The following is a 25,347-nucleotide window of genomic DNA, read 5'->3' as shown; positions in this document are numbered from 1 at the left end:
ATTGGGTAAGATTGATTGGGTGGTGTTTCTGGGGGGATTGACAGTGGATAGACAATGGCAAGCATTCAAAGATAGAATGGAAGAATTCCAGAACATGTTTATACCGGTTTGGCATAAAAATAAACCTAAAAAGGTGACTCAACCGTGGATAACGAGGGAAATTAGGGACAGCATAAAATCAAAAAAAAGGGCATATCAACTGGCAAAAAAAAGCACCAGACCGGAAGATTGGGGGCAGTACAGGATACAGCAAAAGAGGACAAAGGGATTAATCAGGAAGGGGAAAATAGAATACGAAAGTAAACTTGCAGCAAACATAAAGACAGACTGCAAAAGCTTTTATCGGTATATCAGGAGGAAAAGACTGGTAAAATCCCAAGTCGGTCCCTTGCAGTCCGATTCGGGAGAATATATAATGGAGAATAAGGAAATGGCAGACCAATTAAACTCATACTTTGGTTCTGTATTCACAAAGGAGGACACAAATAACCTCCCAGGAATATCGGCAAACATAGGGACTAATGAGAGGGAGGAGCTGACAGAAATTAGTATCTCTAGGGATATGGTGTTGGGTAAGTTGAGGGGACTGAAGGCCGACAAATCCCCGGGGCCTGATAAACTACATCCTAGGGTACTTAAGGAGGTGGCCCTGGAGATAGCAGATGCTCTAAGGATCATCTTCCGGAACTCCATTGACTCGGGAACAGTACCCGTGGATTGGAGGGTAGCTAATGTTACCCCAATATTTAAAAAGGGGGGTAGAGAGAAAGCAGGGAATTATAGACCAGTAAGCCTTACATCGGTTGTGGGCAAAATGCTAGAGTCCATTATTAAGGATAAAATAGCGGAGCACTTGACAAATGGGGAAAGGATCGGACAGAGTCAACATGGATTTACAAAGGGTAAATCGTGTTTGACTAATCTGCTGGAATTTTTTGAGGAAGTAACTGGTAAAATAGATGGGGGAGAGCCAGTGGATGTGGTGTACCTTGACTTCCAGAAAGCCTTCGATAAGGTTCCACACAAAAGATTATCATGCAAAATTAAGGCTCATGGGATTGGGGGCAAAGTATTAACGTGGATAGAGAACTGGCTGGCGGATAGAAAACAGAGAGTTGGAATAAACGGCTCGTTTTCGGAGTGGCAGGCAGTGACCAGCGGGGTGCCGCAAGGATCTGTCCTGGGACCCCAGCTGTTCACAATATATATAAATGATCTGGATCAGGGAATTGGATGCAATATTTCCAAATTCGCTGACGACACTAAACTAGGAGGAGGGGTGGGCTCTGATGAGGATGTCAGGAGGCTACAGTGCGATTTGGACAGGTTGGGGGAATGGGCGGATACGTGGCAGATGCACTATAATGTGGATAAATGCGAGGTTATCCACTTTGGGGGTAAAAACAGGAGGGTAGATTATTATCTAAATGGCAATAGATTGGGAGATGGGGAAGTGCAGAGGGACCTGGGTGTTCTTGTGCACCAGTCACTGAAGGAGAGCATGCAGGTGCAACAGGCGATTAAGAAGGCAAATGGTATGTTGGCCTTCATATCAAGGGGGTTCGAGTATAGGAATAGGGATACCTTACTACAGCTGTACAAGGTGCTGGTGAGACCGCATCTGGAGTATTGTGTACAGTTTTGGTCGCCCCATCTGCGGAAGGATGTTCTTGCCATGGAAAGAGTGCAGCGGCGATTCACCAGGCTGATACCTGGAATGGCGGGAATGACCTACGAGGAGAGATTGAATAGTTTGGGCTTGTACTCACTGGAGTTTAGAAGATTGAGAGGGGATCTCATCGAAACATATAAAATTATGGCAGGCCTGGACAGGCTGAATTCAGAGAGAATGTTTCCAATGGCAGGGGAGCACAGAACCAGGGGCCACAGTCTAAAAATAGCAGGCAAATCATTTAAAACAGAGATGAGGAAGAATTTCTTCACTCAAAGAGTGGTGAGCCTGTGGAATTCCCTGCCACAGAGGGCTGTGAAGGCTAATTCAATAAATATTTTCAAGAGAGAATTGGATATATTTCTGAAGGCTAAGGGGATTAAGGGTTACGGAGAAAAGGCGGGGACGGGGTACTGAACTGGTAAGATCAGCTAAGATCCCAGACGAAGATCAGCCATGATCTCATTGAATGGCGGAGCAGGCTCGAAGGGCCGAATGGCCTACTCCTGTTCCTATCTCTATGTTCTATGTATCCCATCCTTCACTGCGCTCTTGGGGATTATACTGACTGCCTTTCTCTTCCCAATCTGTCTCCACCTCATCCCCTTCTGTTGTCTCTGTTATGGTTTCCCATGTTACTGCGGATACTAGAGCCTGTTACTGCCCTAATTTACTCTTTAGCCGTGCTATTTCTAGGTGGCACCGGGAGTAGTCTGCCTCCTTATGTTGCTTCCCTTAATGCCCCACTAACGTCTTCTACTTCCTGCCAGAGCCCCAGGTTTTACCAATTTATATTTCTTGAGCACTAATCTTGTTTCATTTGCTGCTGCAACTGCTGCTCCTGCATTTAAATTTGAGAGGCTTTGTTGCTGTAGCAACGAAGTTGCCTGCTCGGCTCCTCTTTCTAGTTGCCTGATACTGTGGCCTAATCCATCGATTTCTTGTCTCAAATGCTGGATTTCTCCCTCCTTTAACTGCCTAATAAGCTGGATGCTGCCTTCTTTCTGTTCTTTCATACTTTGAATCTCTTTTTCTTTTAGTTCAATCTCTTTGGCTTTTAGTTCTTTTAAATCTTGTATCTCTCTCTTTAAATCTCAAATCCCTTTTGCATCCTGCCTCATTAATTCCTCATCTCTCCAAGCACAGTCATGTGCCCCGAATGCCAAGAGACCGTTTGCCTGTTTGGGCCTTAGCTTTCCCTCATCTACCCGCTCCTGGATAAATGCCACGAGCTCCCCAAAGGACGCATGTTGGCCCTTACAGATGCATCGTGCCCATAACTCTTGTAAGTCCTTTATGGATACCTTTTCATATTATTTTTTGGTAAGCTACAGCTACGGCTTTTGCTGGCTCTTTATATGCCCCCGATCCCTTCATCCTGTGTCTTTCGAATTTACTTTTAAACTTTGCACCACAGGTTAAGAGTCACAACTCCCAAAATTTCCAATTGTTTAAAAGAATGATCTAAAGCTGTCTCGCCAGATCCCGGACGAGCCCCCAGTTTTGTAAGCTTTTTATTTCGACTGGCATTAAATTGGCAGCAAGACCAATTCTTTTGAAAGAATTTGGAATAAGTTTATTAAACACACAAACTCATGCACATCAAAACAATTGCCTACTGGTATTTATGGATTCTATTCAATTACAACACGTAAGGTAATTGTAATGTTATCTTAGTAACGTAATTACGAGTCTCACAAGCAGTTGTTGAGGAGAACCATTTTATTCAGTCCTGTTTCTGTGTCTCCCAGTACCGTCTGAAAGCATGGCCAAGATGGCGTCAGATCCCGCCCCCGGATATGACATCAGCCGTCAACCAGCTGTCAATCAAACCCCCGCTGTCCTTACAACAGCTACGGTTATCCTTACAGTAATGGGTTAGATTTACACAGACTGGTACTTCCGAGTCAAGCAATGCATGCGGCCTTTTTCCTTGCTTTTTGGTCTGGTCTTTAGAGTTCCTTGCTTCTTGGTCTGTAGAGGGAGGGATCCTTGTTCTTCCGCGTGATCGTCCAGAGAGAGAGAGAGAGAAAAAGAGAGAGAGAGAGAGAGCTTTTGGGTTCCTTGTTTTATATCTTTTTAAGTCCATTGTCTCTGCTCCAAATTGCTAAGGCCCCAGGATTGGGTCTTAGATTCATGGCAGTTCTTGATTGGCTTTCCTTTGAACATGTGTCTGTCTGCAGTGACTGGTGCTATTTTTTGCTTAAGTTAATTGTTTGTTGACACCTTTTAGTGGCTCTTAAGTTTCGATGGTGAGTTTCGATGGTGTCTCTGTGCGGGGTGATCCTGTTATGCAGGTTTCCTTTGTTAAGTTTCGCACCGTTGCCGTACCCAGGGGAGATCCATACACATCAAATTTATCTTTATTACATACATCTTATCCTAATAGTCTCAAGACTATCACACATACAAAACATATATTTTATTCTTACAGATTACACCCAACTGCAGCCAGCAGCAGAACAAGATGAAAACAAGGAGCCAGAAGAACTCCCCCCTGAACCACCACTGCAGGCTGTACTTCTTCGACAAGCATCTCTAAAACTGAAGTGATCTGCACCTTTCTTCAGCATTGCTCCTTCAGTACCCAATTAAAATAATAGGTTATTACACAAGATAAGAGCTCATGGGATTGGGGGTAATATTGTAGCATGGATTGATTAACTGACAGAAAACAGAGTAGGGATAAACGGGTCCTTTTCAGGTTGGCAGACTGTAACTAGTAGGGTGCCGCAAGGATCACTGCTGGGGCCTCAACTATTTACAATCTAGATTAATAACGTAGATGAAAGGACCGAGTGTAATGTATCCAAGTTTGCTGATGATACAAAGGTAGGGGCACTGTAAGCTGTATGGAGAACACAAAAAGTCTGCAACGGGATATAGATAGACTAAGTGAGTGGGCAGTAAGGTGGCAGATGGAGTATAATGTAGGGAAATGTGAGGTTATTCACTTTGGTAGGAAGAATAGAAAAACAGAATATTTTTTAAATGGTGGGTAACTTTCTAATGTTGGTGTTCAGAGAGATTTGGGTGTCCTCGTGCAAGAAACATAGAACGTTAGCATACAGGTACAGCAAGCAATAAGGGAGGCAAATGGCATGTTGCCCTTTATTGCAAGGGGGTTGGAGTATAAGAGTAAGGAAGTCTTGCTACAATTGTACAGGGCCTTGGTGAGGCCACACCTGGAGTATTGCGCACAGTTTTGGTCTCCTTATCTAAGGAAGGATATACGTGCCTTGGAGGCGGTGTCTCCACATTTTATGTTTATACTCATGATATAAACAGAAGACGTGCAATGTTTATCCAACATAGAGAGCCAACAATATGATATAGGAGGGAACGGTAGCAGAGTGGTTATGTTACTGGACTAGTACTCAAGAGGCCTGGACTAATACGAGTTCAAATCCCACTACGGCAATTTAACCTACTTGACCTCGTCCTCACCAATCTACTTGTCGCAGCTTCATCTGTCCATGACAGTATTGGTAGTGAACTCTGCACAGTCCTTGGAGATGAAATCCCATCTTCACACTGAGGACACCGTCCATCGTGTTGTGTGGCACTACCACCATGCTAAATGGGATAGATTCAGAACAGATCTAGCAGCTCAAAACTTGGCATCCATGAGGCACTGTGGGCCATCATCAGCAGCAGAATCTATTCCACCACAATCTGCAACCTCATGGCCCGGCATATCCCTCACTCTACCATTAACATCAAGCCAGGCAACCAAACCTAGTTCAACGAGGAGTGTAGAAGAGCGTGACAGGAGCAGCACCAGACATACCTAAAAATGAGGTGCCAACCTGCGGAAGCTGCAACACAGGACTACATGCATGCTAAACAGTGAAAGCAGCATGCTAAAGACAGAGCTAAGGGATACCTCAACCAACGGATCAGATCAAAGCTCTGCAGTCCTGCCACATCCAGTCGTGAATGGTGGTGGACCGTTAAACAACTGACGGGATGATGGCGGAGCCCAGCATGCGAGTGCAAAAGACAACGCTGAAGCATTTGCAACCATCTTCAGCCAGAGGTGCCGAGTGGATGATCCATCCCAGCCTCCTCCTGAGGTGCCCACCATCACAGAAGCCAGTCTCCTTATCTGAGGAAGGATATACTTGCCTTGGAGGCGGTGCAACGAAGGTTCACTAGATTGATTCCTGGGATGAGAGGGCTGTCCTATGATGAGAGATTGTATAGAATGGGCCGATACTCTCTGGAGTTTAGAAGATTGAGAGTTGATCTCATTGAAACATACAAGATTCTGAAGGGGATTGACAGGGTAGATGCTGAGAGGTTGTTTCCCCTGGCTGGAGTGCCTAGAACTTGGGTGCATAGTCTCAGGATAAGGGGTCGGCCATTTAAGACTGAGATGAGGAGGAATTTCTTCACTCTGAGGGTTGTGAATCTTTGGAATTCTCTGCCCCAGAGGGCTGTGAATGCTGAGTCGTTGAGTATATTCAAGGCTGAGATAGATAGATTTTTGGAATCAAGGGATGTGGAGATCGGGCGGGAAAGTAGAGTTGAGGTCGATGATCAGCCATGATCTTATTGAATGGCGGAGCAGGGTCAAGGGGCCATATGGCCTACTCCTGCTCCTATTATGTTCTTATGTAAAATTAAAACAGTTGCTTAAAATAGCAACTGACAGTGAAGTCCCCTGTGCAGGCTCTATCCAAGCTGGAAGCTCGCGATGAATGGCTAATAAGACTGACCCTGGCAAATCCTTAGAGATTGGCCCAGTGCAATCTTAGCAAGCTTCTCCAATATCCAGGTATGCTTCTCCAATATCCAGGCACTTCAGCATTGGGTTCAGAAAATGTTCTCTCATTAAGTTGTGGCATTATTTCATATTAGTAACAAACTAACAGGTACCTTTGCGTATGGATTAAAGCACACGACAGCTTGATAGCAGCCCCAGGTGCCGAAGCTCCACGTACCACTTCATTGTTTAGCACATTTTGGATTACATTTTAAGTAAGGGTAAATAATAAAGTCTGGAAAGAGAGCATGTTATTTTCCATCCAATCCTCTGCAGCAAGATTTGAAATTTGACCTTTTATCATTATAAATAGCAGGATTTCTTTTTTAAAAATCCTGGATCTAGAAAGAAAATCTTGCAGGATTGTCAGCTAAAATTGAAGGGAAAAAGATCGTAAGTCATTGTAGCTACAATTGTTTTTCCAATCCCATTTGCTGCAATGCACAGATACAAACTAAATGGCAGGCAGAAAGGTTGGCACTGATGGTCACTTGGCATTCAGACTGCAAATTAGCAATGGTCTGAAAAATATCAGGGGGAACGGCCCAGATGTACAAAACAAGCCCGAGGAAGGGGACAAATTGCACTGGACCAATCTCATGGGACTTCCTATGGCCAGCCTCATTCGCTATTCACAGTGAGCTCCCAGCTTGAACTGAGCCCGTCTGCCCTGAAAGAGGGAAAAAATATTGAATAAGTTTTATACAAGACATGGGCAATTTTAAGAGTAAGTTTTAAGATGTTTTGAGAATTTATGCTAGTTACATTATAAATGTTATTTTCAGGTATATATAATTGCCCCGTTAAGGAAACATGGCAAAGAACAGTTTAATTGGCTTGCTTTGTGGCAGTTAATATGTTTCAGAGTGGTAGCTTTAGAAAAAATAGTAATTTGATTGGTTACTTTTCCAACCTGATCATGTGAGCAATTCAGTAGAGCTAACTAAAAGATAGCCATTCCAAAAAGCTACGCATACATATAAAAGTACAATATATACACATTTATGCTGCGATGTGTGCGATATGCGAGACCAAATTATATACGAACAGATAGATTTCACTGTAACTGTGTCAAAGCCCATTATGCCAGAAATGGAGGACAAATTGTTGGCTGCCGGGAGGATTAAATTTGACAGTAGACTCCACAAAAATTTATACTATGCTACCTCTGAATTGATCCAAGAGAAACAAAATCCAGGAGTGGAATTACTTGAAACCAAGAGATGCAGAATTCACTACATTCAAATTGCCAGTTGAAGGTGAATTTAGGTAAATAGCTACTCACTTGACCTCCAAGCACCGCAGTAAGGAAAGTATAAGCATAATGATATGGCGATATTCATTATAACAACAAAGATCACCAATATCAAGTTCACTGTGAGAATGCAGGAAAGAGGAAGAAGTGGTGGGCAGTGGGGGGGGGGGATGCTTAGTTGAAACTTAGGAAGAACAACAGAGAAATGTTTAGAGCAATGACCACAGTAGCAGCAAAGAAGGAAAAATGCAAGAGAGAGAGAAATTGGAGGTGAGAGAAGGATTCCCCATCAAATTAAAAGCTTTTTCTTGTATAATTTTCCAGAGTGTGAGAAGGGTTCCAGGTGAGTCTCCCCAGATAGCACTGAAATCTTGCATGGACCCGGACTTTAAAAAGAGCAGAGACATTGTAGGGGAAAGTAATGTTTGGCTGTTTCTTGATCTAAATGGATGGCAGGATGAAAGGAGTTGTGGGAAGGTCACATCATTTCTCCCAACAGTCTTTGATCATGCATTGAATAAGTAATCTCTGCCACAAGGGATTTGTTTTATTCACAAATGGTTGCTTCCCCCTCAAGCTACAATCAGTTTGGATGATTTCTCAATTGTAGTGCCACAACTAATCACAGTGCACCACTTTGGGCTTAGATCCCAAGTCCCCACTAAAATCACTATATATCATTCAGAGTCAACACAGAATTAATAGCACAATTTTACACCTAACGGACTGTACTGTTTTACATTGTTCATTTGTTCAAAGAGTTTTGCTTTAACTTTTCACAGAACATAGCAGGCAAAATGATTAGATAACTATCCTTAAAATGAGCGCCGACACTGTTCACATTTCAACGTTAAAGAATATCTGTAGTAATGAGTTAATGCCACTTGTTGAATGTTGTACTTTTTTGCTGAATTTTTGTGCTCCTCAGAGAGTAGGGGATCAGTGCTGGCGGGGGGGTGGGGGGAGAATCAGTGCTGCGGGGAGATCACTCCTCCCCACCCTGTCCCTTTTGGCAGACAACGGTGTGCTTAAATAAAAACAGAAAATGCTGGAAATACGCAGCAGGTCAGGCAGCATCTGTGGAGAGAGAAACAGAGTTAACGTTTCAGGTCGATGACCCTTCATCAGAACTGGAAGAAGTTGGAGATGTAACAGGTTTTTAAGCAAGTGTAGGGGGAGGGAGGAAAGAACAAAAGGGAAGGTCTGTGATCAGATGGAAGGCAGGAGAGATTAAGAGACAAAAGGGATGATGGTGCAAGGCAAGAGGAGATGGTAATGGGACAAGTTAAAAAACAAAAGATGACTCTAGATGACATGTAAATGGCAATGACAGAATGATCGACAGCTGCCATGTGAGAGAGAGAGAGAAAAAAAAGAGAAAAAAAAGATAGGGGCAGAGGTTATGATCTGAAATTATTGAACTCGATGTTGAATCCAGAAGGCTGTAAAGTGCTTAATCGAAAGATGAGATGCTGTCCCTCGAGCTTATGTGAGATTCATTGGAACAGTCCAAGAGGCCGAGGATGGAGAGGACAGAGTGGGAGTGGAGCAGAGAATTAAAGTAACAGGCGACCAGAAGCTCGGGGTCACCCTTACGGACTGAATGGAGGTGTTCCACAAAGCGGTCACCCAATCTGCGTTTGGTCTCCCCAATTGGTCTCCACTGCTCTCCGCATCGTGAGCAGTGAATACAGTATACTAAATTGCAAGAAGTACAAGTAAATCGCTGTTTCACCTGGAAGGGGTGTTTGGTCCCTGGACAGTGGGAAGGGAGGAGGTAAAAGGGCATGTGTTGCATCTCCTGCGCTTGCACGTGAAGGTGCCAGGCAAAGGGGAAGGGGTGTTGGAGGTGATAGAGGAGTGGACCAGGGTGTCGCGGAGGGAGTGGTCCTTCCGGAATGCTGAAAGCGGAGGTGAAGGGTAGATGTGTTTGGTGGTGGGATCACACTGGAGGTGGCAGAAATGGTGGAGGATGATCTGTTGAATGTGGAGGCTGCTGGCGTGAAGGGCGAGGACAAGGGGAACCCTATCATGGTGGGGAAGAAGCGAGAGCGCCCTCAGGCCATCCTGGTGGGGGATGGAGGTGTAGAGGGATTGGACGTCCATAATGAAAAGGAGACGGTTGGGGCCAGGAAACTGGAAACTGTTAAAGTGGCGGAAGACTCCACCAGGATGGCCTGAGGGCACGCCGCTTCTTCCTTGAACAGAGGCCCAACCAGTCCCCTTCCACCACCACCCTCCATTGCCTAGCTGAACTTATTCTCACATTGAACAACTTCTCCTTTGACTCCACTCACTTCCTCCAAATTAAAGGTGTTGCTATGGGAACCTGCATGGGCCCGAGCCATGCCTGCCTTTTCGTGGGATATGTGGAACATTCCTTGTTCCAGTCCTACGCAGGTCCGCTCCCTCACCTCTTTTTCTGGTACATTGATGACTGTATTGGTGCCGTTTCCTGCTCTCGCCCTGAACTAGACAATTTCATTCACTTTGCTTCCAATTTCCACCTTTTCCTCACCTTTACATGGTCCATCTCCGAATCTTCCCTTCCTCGAATTCTCTGTCTCCATCTCTGGGGATAGGCTATTGACAAACATTCACTATAAGCCCACTAACTCGCACAGCTACCTGGACTACACTTCCTCCCACCCCGCTTCCGGTAAAGACTCTATTCCATTCTCCCAGTTTCTCTGTCTCCGCCGCATCTGCTCTGAGGATGCCACCTTCCATACTAGTGCTTCCGCCACGTCTTCCTTTTTCCTCAACCGAGGATTCCCCTCTACCGTGGTTGACATGGCCCTTGACCGTGTCCGTTCTATTTTCCGCACTTCTGCTCTCACCCCTTCCCCTCCCTCCCGGAACCACGATAGGGCTCCCCTTGTCCTCTCCTTTCACCCCACCAACCTCCACATTCAATGGGTCATCCTCTGCCATTTCCGCCACCTCCAGCGCGATCCCACCACCAAACACATCTTCCCCTCACCTCCCCTTTCAGCATTCCGAAGGGACTGCTCCCTCCGCGACACCCTGGTCCACTCCTCTATCACCCCCAACATCCCTTCCCCCGGCACCTTCACGTGCAAGCGCAGGAGATGCAACACATGCCCTTTAACCTCCTCCCTTCCCACTGTCCAGGGCCCCAAACACTTCTTCCAGGTGAAACAGCGATTACTTGTAATTCTTGCAATTTAGTATACTGTATTCGCTGCTCACGATGCGGTCTCCTCTACATTGGGGAGACCAAACGCAGGTTGGGTGACCACTTTGCAGAACACCTCCGTTCAGTGTGTAAGGTGATCCCAAGCTTCCGGTAACCTGTCACTTTAATTCTCCGCTCCACTCCCACTCTGACCTCTCCATCCTCAGCCTCTTGCGCTGTTCCAATGAAGCCCAATGTAAGCTCGAGGAACAGCACCTCATCTTTCGATTAGGCACTTTACAGCCTTCTGGACTCTACATCGAATTCAACAATTTCAGACCATAACCTCTGCCCCTGTCTTTTTTTTCTCTCTCTCTACGTAACAGCTGTCGATCATTCTGCCATTTACACTTCATCTAGAGTCATCTTTTAGAAACATAGAAGATAGGAGCAGGAGTAGGTCATTCGGCCCCTCGAGCCTGCTCCGCCATTTAATGAGATCATGGCTGATCATCCAAATTCAGTACCCTGTCCCTGCCTTCTCCCCATATCCCTTGATCCCTTTAGCCTTAAGAAATATATCTAACTCCTTCTTGAATGTATTTAATGAATTGGCATCAACTGCCTTCTGTGGTAGAGAATTCCACAGGTTCACCACTCTCTGGGTGAAGAAATTCCTCCTCGTCTCTGTCCTAAATGGCTTACCCCTTATCCTTAGACTGTGACCCCTGGTTCTGGACTCTCTCGCCATCGGGAACATCCTTCCTGCATCTAGTCTGTCTAGTCCTGTTAGAATTTTATAAGTTCCAATGAGATCCCCTCTCATTCTTCTAAACTCCAGCGAATATAAGCCCAATTGACCCAATCTCTCTTCATACGTCATTCCTGCCATCCCAGGTATAAGTCTGGTGAATCTTCGCTGCACTCCCTCCATGGCAAGAACATCCTTCCTCAGATAAGGTGACCAAAACTGCACACAATACTTAAGATGTGGTCTCACCAAGGCCCTGTACAACTGCAGCAAGACATCCTTGCTCCTGTACTCTAATTCTCTCGCTATGAAGGCCAACATACCATTTGCCTTCTTAACCGCCTGCTGCGCCTGCATACTTACCTTCAGCGACTGGTGCACAAAGACACCCAGGTCTCGTTGCACTTCCCCTTCTCCCAATCTATTGCTGTTCAGATAATAATCTGCCTTCCTATTTTTGCCACCAAAGTGGATAACCTCGCATTTATCCACATTATACTGCATCTGCCATGCATCTGCCCAATCACCCAACCTGTCCAAATCATACTGGAGTTTCTCGGCATCCTCCTCACAGCACACACGCCCACCCAGCTTTGTGTCGTCTGCAAATGTGGAGATATTACATCTAGTTCCCTCGTCTAGATCATTTTGTTTCTTAACTTTTCTCATTACCATCTCCTCTTGCCTTGCACCATCATCCCCTTTGTCTCTTCATCTCTCCTGCCTTCCACCCTATCACAGACGTTCCCTTTTGTTCTTTCCTCCCCTCCCCTCTTTCCCTGCCCCTACACTTGCTTAAAAACCTGTTACATCTCCAACTTTTTCCAATTCTGAGGAAGGGTCATCGACCTGAAACATTAACTCTGTTTCTCTCTCTCCACAGATGCTGCCTGACCTGCTGAGTATTTCCAGCATTTTCTGTTTTTATTTCAGCTTTCCAGCATCAGCAGTATTTTGCTTTTATAACGGTGTGCTTAAGCTGCATTTACATGAGTGTACTGCCGTGATAATGCTGCCAGGCCACAATGCGCAGATTTCGTACAGCCGACAGCAACCCCAAAGTAAATTTGCCAGACTTGCTATGGTCAGCCGTTGGGAAGAGCTAGTTGGAAAAAATATGTCTTGCCCGCTGTTGACCTTAGAGAATAAGTTTACTCTGGGGTTACCACTGGTTGTGTGAGACTCATGAATCAGGAGCCAACAGCAATAGCTCAGCAAGTAACCCATATTAGAAGCAGCTTTGCACATCTCCTAGCAGACTGATATTGAGAAACACTGAAAGCAGGTCACCTTCATTACCATTTTCTTTGGCCGGGCTGGTGTATGGTAGAGAGATTGCAAAATAGGAAGTAAAGGAAATTTTAAAAATCTGTTAAAGCTATGCTCTTTCTATGCTTGTTCACCAAAAGATTAGAGCAGAGGTTAAAGTGGAATCGAAGAGTGTTCCAACCTTAAACTAATCTCAAAGGTTGTATAGCTAGGACCAGAGTATAAAATAAAGATCACTGTACATATGTAAGGCTTTGGAGAACGGTGTCAGTATTACAGTGACCCTGCACATGATGAAGCATATTGAGGCTCTAGAAAAGGTGCAGAGGTGGGCAACCTCTGTAATCCTTATGTAAAGGCTGTAAGCTATAAGGGTAAGCGGCCAAGAGTTAGGGCTATTTATTTGAAAGAAGCACTGCTTACATGGGGTATGATTGAAGTTTATTTAAATGATTAAGGATTGAACTCAAGACGAGTTGGATGGGCGACTTGACATGAATAGGGATGCTGTGGCTAGATGGCATGTATGTAAAATATCTAAGCAAAGAGTTAGCCAATATGAAATATTTCTTTTCAGGGTGCGAACATATAGTCGATATGGATTTACCACAGTCCTTTTAAAGGGAACTTGACAGATTTCCAAGTGAAGAGGACATTTCCAGTTCTAGAGAGTAAGCTGCTAGTTCGTTGTGATTGTGAGAAGTTATGAGGCTACCTGAATTGGCTGTAGTTTCTTTTCAGTCCTTTTGACTTTCCCAGGAGATTGTGTGGTTCGGGGAGGGCGGGTTAGTGGCGTTCATCATTGCACCATGTCTGGATGAGAGAAGCTTGCTTCAATCTTTTAGCACAACTGTCTGTGCTACCTCCACTCCACCATAGGCTGGCATGCTCTTGCTGCAGCTTCACCCAACTAACTAACACTGCTGCTATTTACCCAGTTCGGCTTAACTATCAACATGCAAAGTTCACCAGGCAGACATCGTGGTCCAAGTTGAAATCAACAACATGGGAAGCAAAAGGGTTGAAGTCCTGCAGTCAGAGTTACAATACTTCCAGCTGAGGCCTAACCAGTGATTTATAAAGTTCCAGAATGATATCTTTGCATTTATATTCTATGCCTCCACTTATAGACCCAAGTAACCCATATACTTTTTTAACCAGCTTATCAACTTTTAGGATGTGTGTGTATGGACGCCAAGGTCTCTCTGCTCATCTACACTTTTCAAAACCATACCATTTATAGTACACTGTCTTTCCATATTAGTCCTCCCAAAGTGCATCACTTTGCAGTTCTCTGCATTGAACTCCATCTGCCATGCTTCTTCCCATTTCACCATCCTATGTCATCCTGAAGTCTATGATTATCCTCATCACTATTTTCTAAATTTTGAATCATCTGCAAACTTTATAATGCTGCTCCCTACACCCGAGTGTAGGTGGTTTATAAAAATTGCAATTGTTTAAACTAATTTGGCTGGGGAAAGGGCACCAGGATGAAGCATTAGAGAGGATATACAAGGTGCACAGAGGACTGGGAGAAATAGGAGGAACAGACAAGGGAAATGTGAGGCAGACTAAGGTGGGTTTGGAGTGCATGTGCGTAAATGCATGGAGCGTGGTAAATAAGGTTGGTGAGCTGCAGGCACAAATTGCTACATGGGATTATGATATAGTGATAATAATGGAGTCCTGGCTCAAACAAGGAGAGGATTAGGAACTTAATATTCTTGACTACAATGTAGAGAAGGAAATATAGAAATGGGTGGCAGTATTAGTCAAAGATACTGTTAAAGCACTGGAAAGGAATTATGTACTTCAGTGTTCAAAGACAGAATCTCTTTGGTTAGAATTAAGGAATAGAGAAGCTAATGTGCTGCTGGATGTACACTGTCGGCCAGCAAATAGTGGGAAGGAGATAGAAAAGCAAATTACAGAAAGATACAAGAACAATAGAGTAGTGATAATGGGGGACTTCAATTATCCTAACACTGTTATTCTCCAAATCTATGTGAACGGAAAAGGATGGGGGTGGGGGGAGAATTCCTGAAATGTGTACAAGAGAACTTTCTTCATCAGCATGTTTCCAGGCCAATGAGGAAGGATGCGGTGCTGGATCTGTTTCTGGGGAATGAAGTGGGGCAAGTGAAGCATGTTTCAGTGCGGAACGAGGGGCATTTGGGAAACAGTGATCACAATATCAGGTTTAGAGTAGTTATGGAAAAGGGCATGGAGCAATCAAACGTAAAAACACTCAACTGGAGAAGGGCTAATTTCAGTGAGTTGAAAGAGGATCTGGCCCAGTTGGATTGAAATCAAAGATTGGCAGCTAAAGCAGTAAATGAGCAATGGGAGGCCTTCAAAGATGAGACAGCTTAGGCACAAACTAGACACATTCCTACAAGGGGGAAAGGAAGGGCATCCCGGGATGACTAAAGTTACAGACATTAAAATAAAACATAAAAAGGAGGCTTCTGATAAATCTTAGTTTCAATGGAGAACTAAGATGAAAAAAAGTACAGAGAAGAACTGAAAAAGGAAATAAGGGGCAAAGAGAATGTGCGAGAATAGATTAGTGGGTAACATAAAAGGGAACCCAAATGTCTTTTATAGTCCCTTGGATTTGTTTGTAGGAAGAATATTTCTTTGTTTTACTCATTTAAATTTCATTTGTGCGTTTATAGGATGCATATGCAGCTCCAACTCTGGCTCTGCTGCATATCTTCTCTCAAAATACTGTATGAACTGTTAATGGGCCAGTATTTACTGTCAAACGAACGGTGAGGCTAACGGCGCTCCTCGTTAATTATGCACAAATCACACATCAACTTCAGTCGACGGCAGATGCATGGTTAAATATGAAAACCCTGCAGTTGCTGTCCGAGACGCACCACTCCGCCATGAACTTGCCAAAAACGGCATCTCGCTGTCTGACTCATCATTCAAATACATTGAACGCTGTGAAGTTCCTGTACTTACATGGTAGCTATGAACTAAACTAGCCACAGAAATTCAGGGCTTGTCCATTTCAGTCTAAGTCCCCTTTTTAACGGTGGGATAAATCTTAACTATTGCCAAACAACCTCTTTGGCACTGAAAATTAACTAATGGAAGTATGGAGCCTCATTCCTTTAACTTTTAATTGTTGTTGGAGAACATTAAAAAAAACTTTTGCTTTGGATTGAGAGAGAGAAAAAAATGCAATCTTTCTTACACTTTCTGTACCTGATCTGGCATTGAATTCACTATTTTCACTTACACTCCATGGTTCAGACTCAGCACTGTTCAACCCTCAATCTGATTGTTTCTTGCCCTGTTCACAGGTCCCAGATGCTCTGTACAGGGCATCCCGCTATTTCGATCTCCCATTTACAACAACTTGCAGTGCAAAGTCTCATGGAAATTAAATCAGCAAGGGCAAGTCTACTGAACAGCAGGTGCTGTTCGTTTGCCAGCTACAGTAAATTCTAGCCCAATAATACTGTTTAGCCAAATGTTATACTTCTAAATTTTGTAGCTGTCCCAAGTGACTGTAGTCCTTGTGATATTTGACATTAGAGTGTCACAATGTCAAACAAGTCCCAAAAGGTCAGATGACTACCAACTGCTTAAAACATGAAAATGTTATTCCCAGTCATCTTGCTCTGTGTGTTGTTTACTTAGCAGTGTTCTGCAGGCAGTGTGCAACTGTGTTTGATTTGGTCCTAGTTACTGTGGTTGTTGCAATGTTTGTTTGGCAGTTCAGACAGCCCACTTTTGAAGCCAATGGGAATCCAGGGGAAAACTCTCCACTCGCTGGAGTCATACCTAGCACAAAGGAAGATGGTTGTGGTTTTTGGAAGCCAATCATCTCAGCCCCAGGACATCGCTGCATGAGTTCCTCAGGGCAATGTCCTTGGCCCAACCAACTTCAGCCACTTCATCAATGACCTTCCCGCCATGATAAGGTCATAAGTGGGGATGTTCGCTGATGATTGCAGTGTTCAATTCCATTCACAACTCCTCAGATAATGAAGCAGTCCGTACCCGGCTGCAGCAAGATCTGGATGACATTCAGGCTTGGGCTGATAAATGGCAAGTAATATTCGTGCCACACAAGTGCCGGGCAATGACCATCTTCAGCAAGAGGGGACAGTGTCTAACCACTGCCCCTTGATGTTCAACGGCAAATCCCCACCATCAACATCCTGGGGGTCACCATTGACCAGAAACTTACCTGGACCACCCACATAAATACTGTGGCTACAAGCGTAGGTCAGAAGCTGGGTATTCGGTGGTGAATGTCTCGCCTCCTGACTCCCCGAAGCCTTTGCAGCACCTACAAGTCAGGAGTGTGGTGGAATACTCTCCACTTGCCTGGATGAGTGCAGCTCCAACAACACAAGAAGCTCGACACCATCCAGGACAAAGCAGCCCACATGATTTGCACTCCATCCACCACCTTAAACATTCACTCTCTCCACCACCGGTGTACCGTGACTGCAGTGTGTACCATCTACAGGATGCACTGCAGCAACTCGCCAAGGCTTCTTCGGCAGCACCTCCCAAACCCGCAACCTCTACCACCTCGAAGGACAAGGGAAGCAGGCGTATGGGAACACCGCCAAGTTACACACCATCCCGACTTGGAAATATATCACCGTTCCTTCATCGTCGCCGAGTCAAAATCGTGGAACTCCCTCCCTAACAGCCCTCTGGGAGTACCTTCACCACACGGACTGCAGCGGTTCAAGAAAGCACCACCATCTTCTCAATGGCAATTTGGGATAGCAATAAATGCTGGCCTTGCCAGCGACACCCACATCCTGTGAACAAATAAAATAAAACTTTTGCTTGGACGTCGCCTTGTTTTTTTTTGTTGGCACGATTTCTTCTTTTCCTAAAAATAGCCAGAAGCAGATATGCCTGACTAAATGGCTGGCAATCAGAGATTTACACATTTGGCTCGTAATTATAAAAATGATTCTGCAAATGCTGCAACACTTCCATTGACCAGTAAAGCAACAGAACCACTCGGCCTCTTACACTTTCCAAAGAAGCTCAACGTAAACTCAAGGAACAGCATCTCAAATTTCTATTTGGCACTTTACAGCCTTCTGGAATTAACAGAGTTCAACAACAATTTCAGACCATAGCCTCTGCCCCTATTTTTTCCAGATGGTCGCTATTGATGATTCTGCTACGCCCATTTACACCTCTGCTATCTTCTAGACTTGTTTCTTTACTTGTCCCATTACCATCTCATTTTGCTTTGTACTATCATACCTTTTGTCATTTAATCTCTCCTGCCTTCCACCTTATCAGACCTTCCCTTTTGTGCTTTCCTCTCCTCCCCTCCCCCAATTCCCTGCCTCTGCACTTGCTCAAAATCTGCTACGTCTCTTTCTGCTGAAAGGTCATCAACTTGAAACGTTAACTCTGTTTCCCCTCTCCACAGATGCTGCCTGACCTGCTGAGTCTTTCCAGCATTTTCTGTTTTTGTAACAGAACCACTGAAGAGGAACTCCACTATCAATACCCTCTTTTGTCAGCTGCAATCTTTTGCTAAACTATTGCTTCTGCTTTTGAAGAAATAAGTACCGGTGAATAGCAAAGCACAACAGGTCAATTCCCTCGGATGGCTGCAAAATTAAAATTCAGAAATAGTTTATATGGCACTGTTATGCACCTTGGGTAAATTACAAAAAACAAAATATTGCAGATGCTGGAAATCGGAAATAAAAACAGGAAATGCTGGAAATACTCAGCAGGTCAGGCAGTGTCTGTGGAGAAAGAAAGAGAGTTAGGCCTAGAAATTGGGTTGGGGCGCCAAAGTGGCGCAAAAGTCACCTGAGCGCAGGATTTAGCACAGCGTTCGAGGCTTTAGCGATCGTCAGATATTCAGTTCCATTGTCCCTAGAGGGAGACGGGGCGAGGCTCGAGGCGCTCCGCGTCCCTCTTAGGGCGCTGAAACTGAATATCGCAGCGCAACGTGCCGCAGCGCCACACGCTGCGGCACGGCACGCTGCAGGCTTTCCACCCGTTAAGGGGGAGGAGCCTGCAACAGCGCGATCCCCGCTCGCGAGTGCCGGCAAACGAGCCCGGCACCAAGGAGAAGTGCCGGGCTCTTGGGAAACAGCCGGCAATGCCGCGGGGGAAGGGGGTCAGGAGGCCGGGGACGGAGGTGCTGGCAGGCGGCCACCGAAAAAGGCGGCCGCCCCGCACCTCCACCTTAACTTGTGCCGCTATCGGTACAGTAAGGCCCCGTGAACCGGGCACGGGTAGCGAACGGCGCAACTGCGGCGTTCGCTACCAAATATCGTGAACGGGGCGCTGCGCACACCGATGACGTCATCGGTGGCGGCGCAACGCAAATGCCTAATGCCACCATTAGCGCCCCTGCTGAATATCGCGGGAGGCGCAGCCAGTGGCGCTACAGCCACTGACTGCCTCTTTAGGCGCTAACAGGTGGCGCTACTCACCCAATTTTCCCCCCCTAATCTTTTAGGTCGGTGACCTTTAGTCAGAACTGGAAAATATTAGATTTTAAACAAGTACAGAGGCAGGGAAAGGCGGGGGGGGGGGGGGGGGTGTTGGAGGAAAGAATAAAAAGAAAGGTCGAGTGATTAAATGACCAAAAGGGGTTTTGTTCCATTGCCACCCATTTTGCCTTGCAACAAGTAAAGAAAAATGAGTCCAGAGGAGCTGTAAATGGCAACAGCAGACTAAAATGGAATGTTTGGTTCATGGTGTATTTTTGTTCTGTCTTGTCTTTATGGAGTTTTAAGAGTTAAAACCAGGTTCACAGGAAGAACTAACCCAGTTCGAGAGCTGCAACATTTCTTTATCCAGTGCTTGCATTGTCAGAAACAAACCAGCTGGGATGAGGCAAGTTATCAGAGCGTTAATACTTGTTAATGGTAAAGCGATTTGGGTTGATGTCATCAGAAGCACTTCCAGTTAACTGCTTGCCTTGCCTTGTTGCACATGGCCAATCAAATCAAATGAGGTTTGTTCCAAGGTGGCAAATGAATGTGTGTTTACTGTAACACCAATTAGTTGCAATCTGCAGACACTCCAGGGCAGAAGACCTGCATCTGCTGCCATTCTCTCAGTTAATACTATGTACAATTGGCAGCTTTATTTGATTTCATAAAAGATATATTTTCAATTTTTTGTTTCTGACCAAGCTTCAAAAAGGTGATAAAATGTGTATCTTGGAAATTCTTGTAGCAATTTTTCAGTTCCTCTGGGGCCATTGAGGGGGGACTGGAGACTCAATGAGCCCAAAGAAACTGCATATATATGTTAGATGGATTGGCATCTGTAACCTAATATTGATAGAATAAGCAATGGGTCACATTGTTTGCTATTTTTAATATAAAGCGGGTGCAGGCAAAATTCAGGTCAGTGTGTCAGTGTTGGCTCATTGTTAACACTTGCGCCCGAGTCAGGAGGTTGAGGGTTCAAGTCCCATTCGAGAAAGTTACGCACAAAATCCAGGCGGACACTCCAGTGCAGTACTGATGGAATGCCGTAATATCGGAGGTGCCGTCTTTCGGATGGGATGTTAAACAGAGATCCCATCTGCTCTCAGGTGAGCATAAAACATCCCATGGCACTAGTTCAAAGAAGAGCCAGGAGTTCCCCAAGTGCCCTGGCCAATTTTTATCCCTCAACCAACAAATTATCTGGTCATTATCACATTGTTGTTTGTGGGAGCTTGCTGTGCCCAAATTGGCTGCTGCATTTCCTGCATTACAACAGTGACTACACGTCACAAAGTACTTTTGTCAGCTGTAAAGTGCTTTGGGATGTCCTGAGGTTGTGTAAGTGGCTATATAAATGCAAGTTTGCTTTTTAAAAATCTTATTTTTAATAAGCCAGTTCCATAGTTTATAGCATAGGCCACAGACTCAGTGTTTCTACTACTTTCCAAAGTGTAGGAGGTCATAAGAAGACTCATAACATATCCAGAGCGCTAAATACAACAACAAGGGTTTCTGTTTGATCCCTGGGCTCGCTACATTACCAGATACAGCCTCGTGCAAAGCCACATTTTAAAAGTGACTTGGTTACCTGAGATCAATGTAAGCCCTTGCTCATAGGGCTCACGTTGAAGAATAAGTTTTGGCACCAAGCATGAGAAAATAGCTGAGTAAAACCCCAAAATGTAAATGTCAATTCCCAGTGTTATAACACTACAGAAACATACACTTGTATAATGAAGGTGAAAGAGCAGCCCTCTCATTATCCATTTCAGGACCATTACAAGCAAATGCCTTATGAATAGCAATTTAGTGTTATCTAAACTTTTAACACTAACATCTGGGTGTAGAATCTGATGAAACAGGCTACATATTTTTAACCTTTGCAGATGCACCTGCTATTTAATGTTATTGGCAGGACCCTTGAAAAGCAGAGATTTCACACAGAATCCCATTAAAAAATATATAATGTAAATGTATGGGTGCAGTTATACTACAGATACTGGTATCTGTAGAGAACAATGCTCTGTCAAGAGACCCAAGTTACAGTCAACTGTGTCACTCACTGACTTCAGTGGAAAAGGAGGACTGTGCATGCATGGACACATGCAGAATTTTATTTGCTGAACAACTATTTTTTCCTGTTAGAAAAGCATGGACGGCAGTGCCCACATTCTAATTACATAAAAAATTGAAAATATTCTCAAGTAATCAATTCACTTTTAAAATGTGGCTTTGCACTAAGCTGTAGTTATATTGCACCTGCAAACAATTTCAAAGTAGCTACTTAAGGTAGAAAGACTTCAGTGCAGTACGAGTCATGTAACCAACCTACCTCCCAGGTTATACTGCCACTTGTGTGTCTATTTGTCCCGGATAGCGTTTACATTGACATGAGTGTGCACCCAACAACTGGCAAGCAAGCAATTATGCTGAGACAGCAGAGGTCCGGAGCACCAACCGGCTACGCCACTGTATGACTTCATTCCAAGTGATGAGCGTTCTACTGGAACATTACTGATCTGATATAACTAGGTTAACGGAGGGGGATCCCATGGCCACCTCCACTCCAGAGCAGGTTGGTTTCCCTTCCTGACCTCAATTCCGATCTTCAGTGTTTGATTTACGGGATTTAGTCTCCAAAATGGATAATATAACTAGAGAGTGCCCGTGGCAAAGATTAACAATCACTTTAATCTTCTCAAGTCTGGTTCTCATTGTTAAATCTGTTTTGTGGACAAAGTCGAACCATTTAATTCCCAGCAGTTGCCTCCGACAGCAGATTTGAAATGCTTCCAGTCTCTTGAAGGAAGCTGCTCCAGCAAGACAAGTTTCAGATACCGACAAAAATATTGGAAGGAGGCAGGTCTGATACACCCATGCTTTCACAGGGATTGTCAATTTTTTTTTGACCCTGTGTGGGGTCCCTCAAAATCATGAATGTTTTGATAGGGTAAATAAGGAGAAACGGTTTCCAGTAGCAGAAGGGTTGGTAACCAGAGGACACAGATTTAAGATAATTGGCAAAAGTACCAGAGGTGACATGAGGGAAAAAAATTACTGAGTTATGATCTGGAATGCACTGCCTGAAAGGGTGGTGGAAACAGATTAAATAGTAACTTTCCAAAGGGAATTGGTGAAATATTTGAAGGGGAAAAATTTGCATGGCTACAGGGAAAGAGCAGGTGAGTAGGACTTATTGTATAGCTCTTTCAAAAAGCAGGTACAGGCACGGTGGGCCAAATGGCCTCCTTCTGTGCTGCATCATTCTATGATTTCTCCTCACTACGCCCGCCTGATGACAGTTTGCTAGATAAAGTTGTCCACTGCAGCTATGGTTTGTCCATCAACTTGATTATCTTGTATCACACTGTTTGCACCAACACTCTGGACTTTTATCTTTGCCCAAGAAACAAGCAGCTCAAAAGGTGGCTGCCTCACACTGAGAATTCTCCAATGCATCAGTGATCGCTTGCATCCTGACTGACGACAGAAACATCATCCGTGTAAGACAAGAAGCCGAATCGACAGTAATCCCTATATTTGCAATGATGCGGTCCAATATACAGTCCATTGAATGACAAAACAGGGTTGAAGCCAAGTGCATCCCTGCCTTACTCCAGATCTAGTACAGAGTCTCTCAGACTTGTGGTTCCCCAGTCAGACCTGTACTCCTGGGTCATTATGTAGATCTTGAATTAGCCTCCGGAGAATGTCAGGGACACCGATTCCTTGTAGAGCCTTCCATAGGACGCTTCTTTCATCAGAATCAAAGGCCTACAATGAGGTCTACGTATGCGGCTATTAAGAACATAAGAAATAGGAGCAAGAATAGGCCACTTGGCCCCTCGAGCCTGCTCCACCATTCAATAAGATCATGGCTGATCTTGGGCTCAAAGCCACTTCCTTGTCCGCTCCCCATAACCCTTCACTCCCTTATCTTGCAAAAATCTGTCTGTCTATCTCCACCTTAAAATGTATTTAATGACCCAGCCTCCATAGCTCTCTGCGGCAGAGGATTCCACAAATTTACGACCCTCAGAGAAGAAATTCCTCCTCATCTCAGTTCTAAAAAGGGTGACCCTTTATTCTGAAACTATGCCAGAGTTCTAGATTTCCCCGCAAGGGGAAACATCTCTTCATCTACCTTGTCGAGCCCCCTCAATATCTTATATGTTTCAATAAGATCACCTCTCATTCTTCTAAATTCCAATGAGTATAGGCCCAACCTTTCCTCATAAGTCAACCCCCTCATCTCTGGAATTAACCTAGTGAATCTCTCTGAACTGCCTCCAGTGCAAGTATATCCTTCCTTAAATAAGGAGACCAAAACTGTACGCAGTACTCAAGGTGGGGTCTCACCAATACCCTGTACAGTTGTAGCAGGACTTCCCTACTTTTATACTCCAACCCCCTTGAAATAAAGGCCAACATTCCATTTGCCTTTTTGATTACTTGCTGTACCTGCATACTAACTTTGTGTTTCATGCACAAGGACCCCCAGGTCCCTCTGAACTGTAGCATTTGGTAATCTCTCTCCATTTATATAATAATTTGCTTTTTTGTCAGTAAGGTCAAAAGCAGGAATAGAAACATAGAAGATAGGAGCAGGAGTAGGCCATTCGGCCCCTCGAGCCATTCAATGAGATCATGGCTGATCATCCAAATTCATCTAATACCATCTAATTTTAAATTCTGTCATTTAGGTAACAGGATCCCTAATTCAGCCCACCCTACTTCCCTCAAGACCAGCTAGAATGATAATTACTTCCATTAATATATATATCCATTAATTAATATATATATCCTTTAAAGTGGAAAATGTCCCAAAACACTTCACAGTGGTATACCAAAGCAAATGGGTGCGGTGCCAAAGTAGATATTAGGAGTTCTGACGAAGGGTCACCGACCTGAAACGTTAACTCTGTTTGTTTCTCTCTCCACAGATGCTGCCTGACCTGCTGAGTATTTCCAGCATTTTCTGTTTTTATTTCATATTTCCAGCATCCTCAGTATTTTGCTTTTGTATTAGATATTAGGAGGGGTGGGTTTGATGAAAGTTTCTTGAAAGAAAGTGGTCGAGAGGCAGAGGGGTTTAGGGAGGGAATTCCGGAGCAAGTGTGAAGGCACAGTTGACAATGGTGGGGCGAACGAAGGGGTTGGATGCACAAGAGGCCAGATTCAGAGGAACAGAACATTTGGGGAGGACTGTAGCACTAGGAGGAAGGATTTAGTGATTTAAACCACAAGGATGAGAATTTTAAATCTGAGGCGTCGGGGGACCAGAAGCCAATACCGGCTGAGAACAGGGGTAATGAATGAGTGGGTTTTGCTGTAGGATTGGATATTGGCAGCAGTTTCAGATGTGCTCAAGTTTACAGAGGGTGGCGGATGGAAGGTCAGCCTTGGAATAGTTGACTCGCGGTGTGGATGAGGTTTTCAGCAGCAGACGGGCTAAGGTAGGGACGGAGATATTAGATGTTATGGGAGGTGGAAGTAAGCAGTCTAAATGATGGAGAGGATTTGGGGTTGTAAGCTCTATCCACTCAACAGGCACTCTGTCTTTTTGGTCACTGAATAACTTCAGGTAGTCAAGAATGACAGTCTGCTCACCAAGCTCCTGGAAAACAAGCTAGGTAACCTTTTATTAACTTGTGATAATTCTACCATTAATGCCAAATGACTATTTAAGTCTTCTAATTTGAAGCTTTTTAGTTTGCACTCAAAAATAAATGATATAATAACTTGAATTACAAACATAAATAACAGCAACTTAGTGCTAAAAAAAATTTCAGATAATATGAATGAAGCAACTTTGCATTGAGTAGATCATACAGGTCTACAGATGTTCTGGATACAGTTAGATAGACAAGAGTGGAACTAAACAAGGGTAATATCACCAAGCCGGACAATGGATCAAAGGCATTGGAGAAGGACGGTGTGGTCCAGTGTCAAAGACTGCAAAGAGGTCGAGGAGGATGAGTTAAAAAGTACTTAAAAGGGAAGATTATAAAAAGTCACCAAAAATT

General features: G+C 44.4%; 1 protein-coding gene across 2 annotated transcripts in view; it reads right to left on the bottom strand.

Annotated features, from left to right (window-relative positions):
* The window catches only part of LOC147105665 (cAMP-dependent protein kinase type II-beta regulatory subunit-like), a 334,744-nt gene that overhangs the window by 220,708 nt on the left and 88,689 nt on the right, over positions 1–25,347 (bottom strand). The gene's annotated exons all lie outside the window — the stretch shown is intronic.

The sequence above is a fragment of the Somniosus microcephalus genome, chromosome 17, assembly GCF_052327205.1.
Source record: "Somniosus microcephalus isolate GS21.2 chromosome 17, FLI_Smic_1.0, whole genome shotgun sequence".
Taxonomy (NCBI): Eukaryota; Metazoa; Chordata; class Chondrichthyes; order Squaliformes; family Somniosidae; genus Somniosus; species Somniosus microcephalus.
Note: the sequence above shows the minus strand (reverse complement) of the source record. Positions and strands in the feature narration are given on the sequence as shown.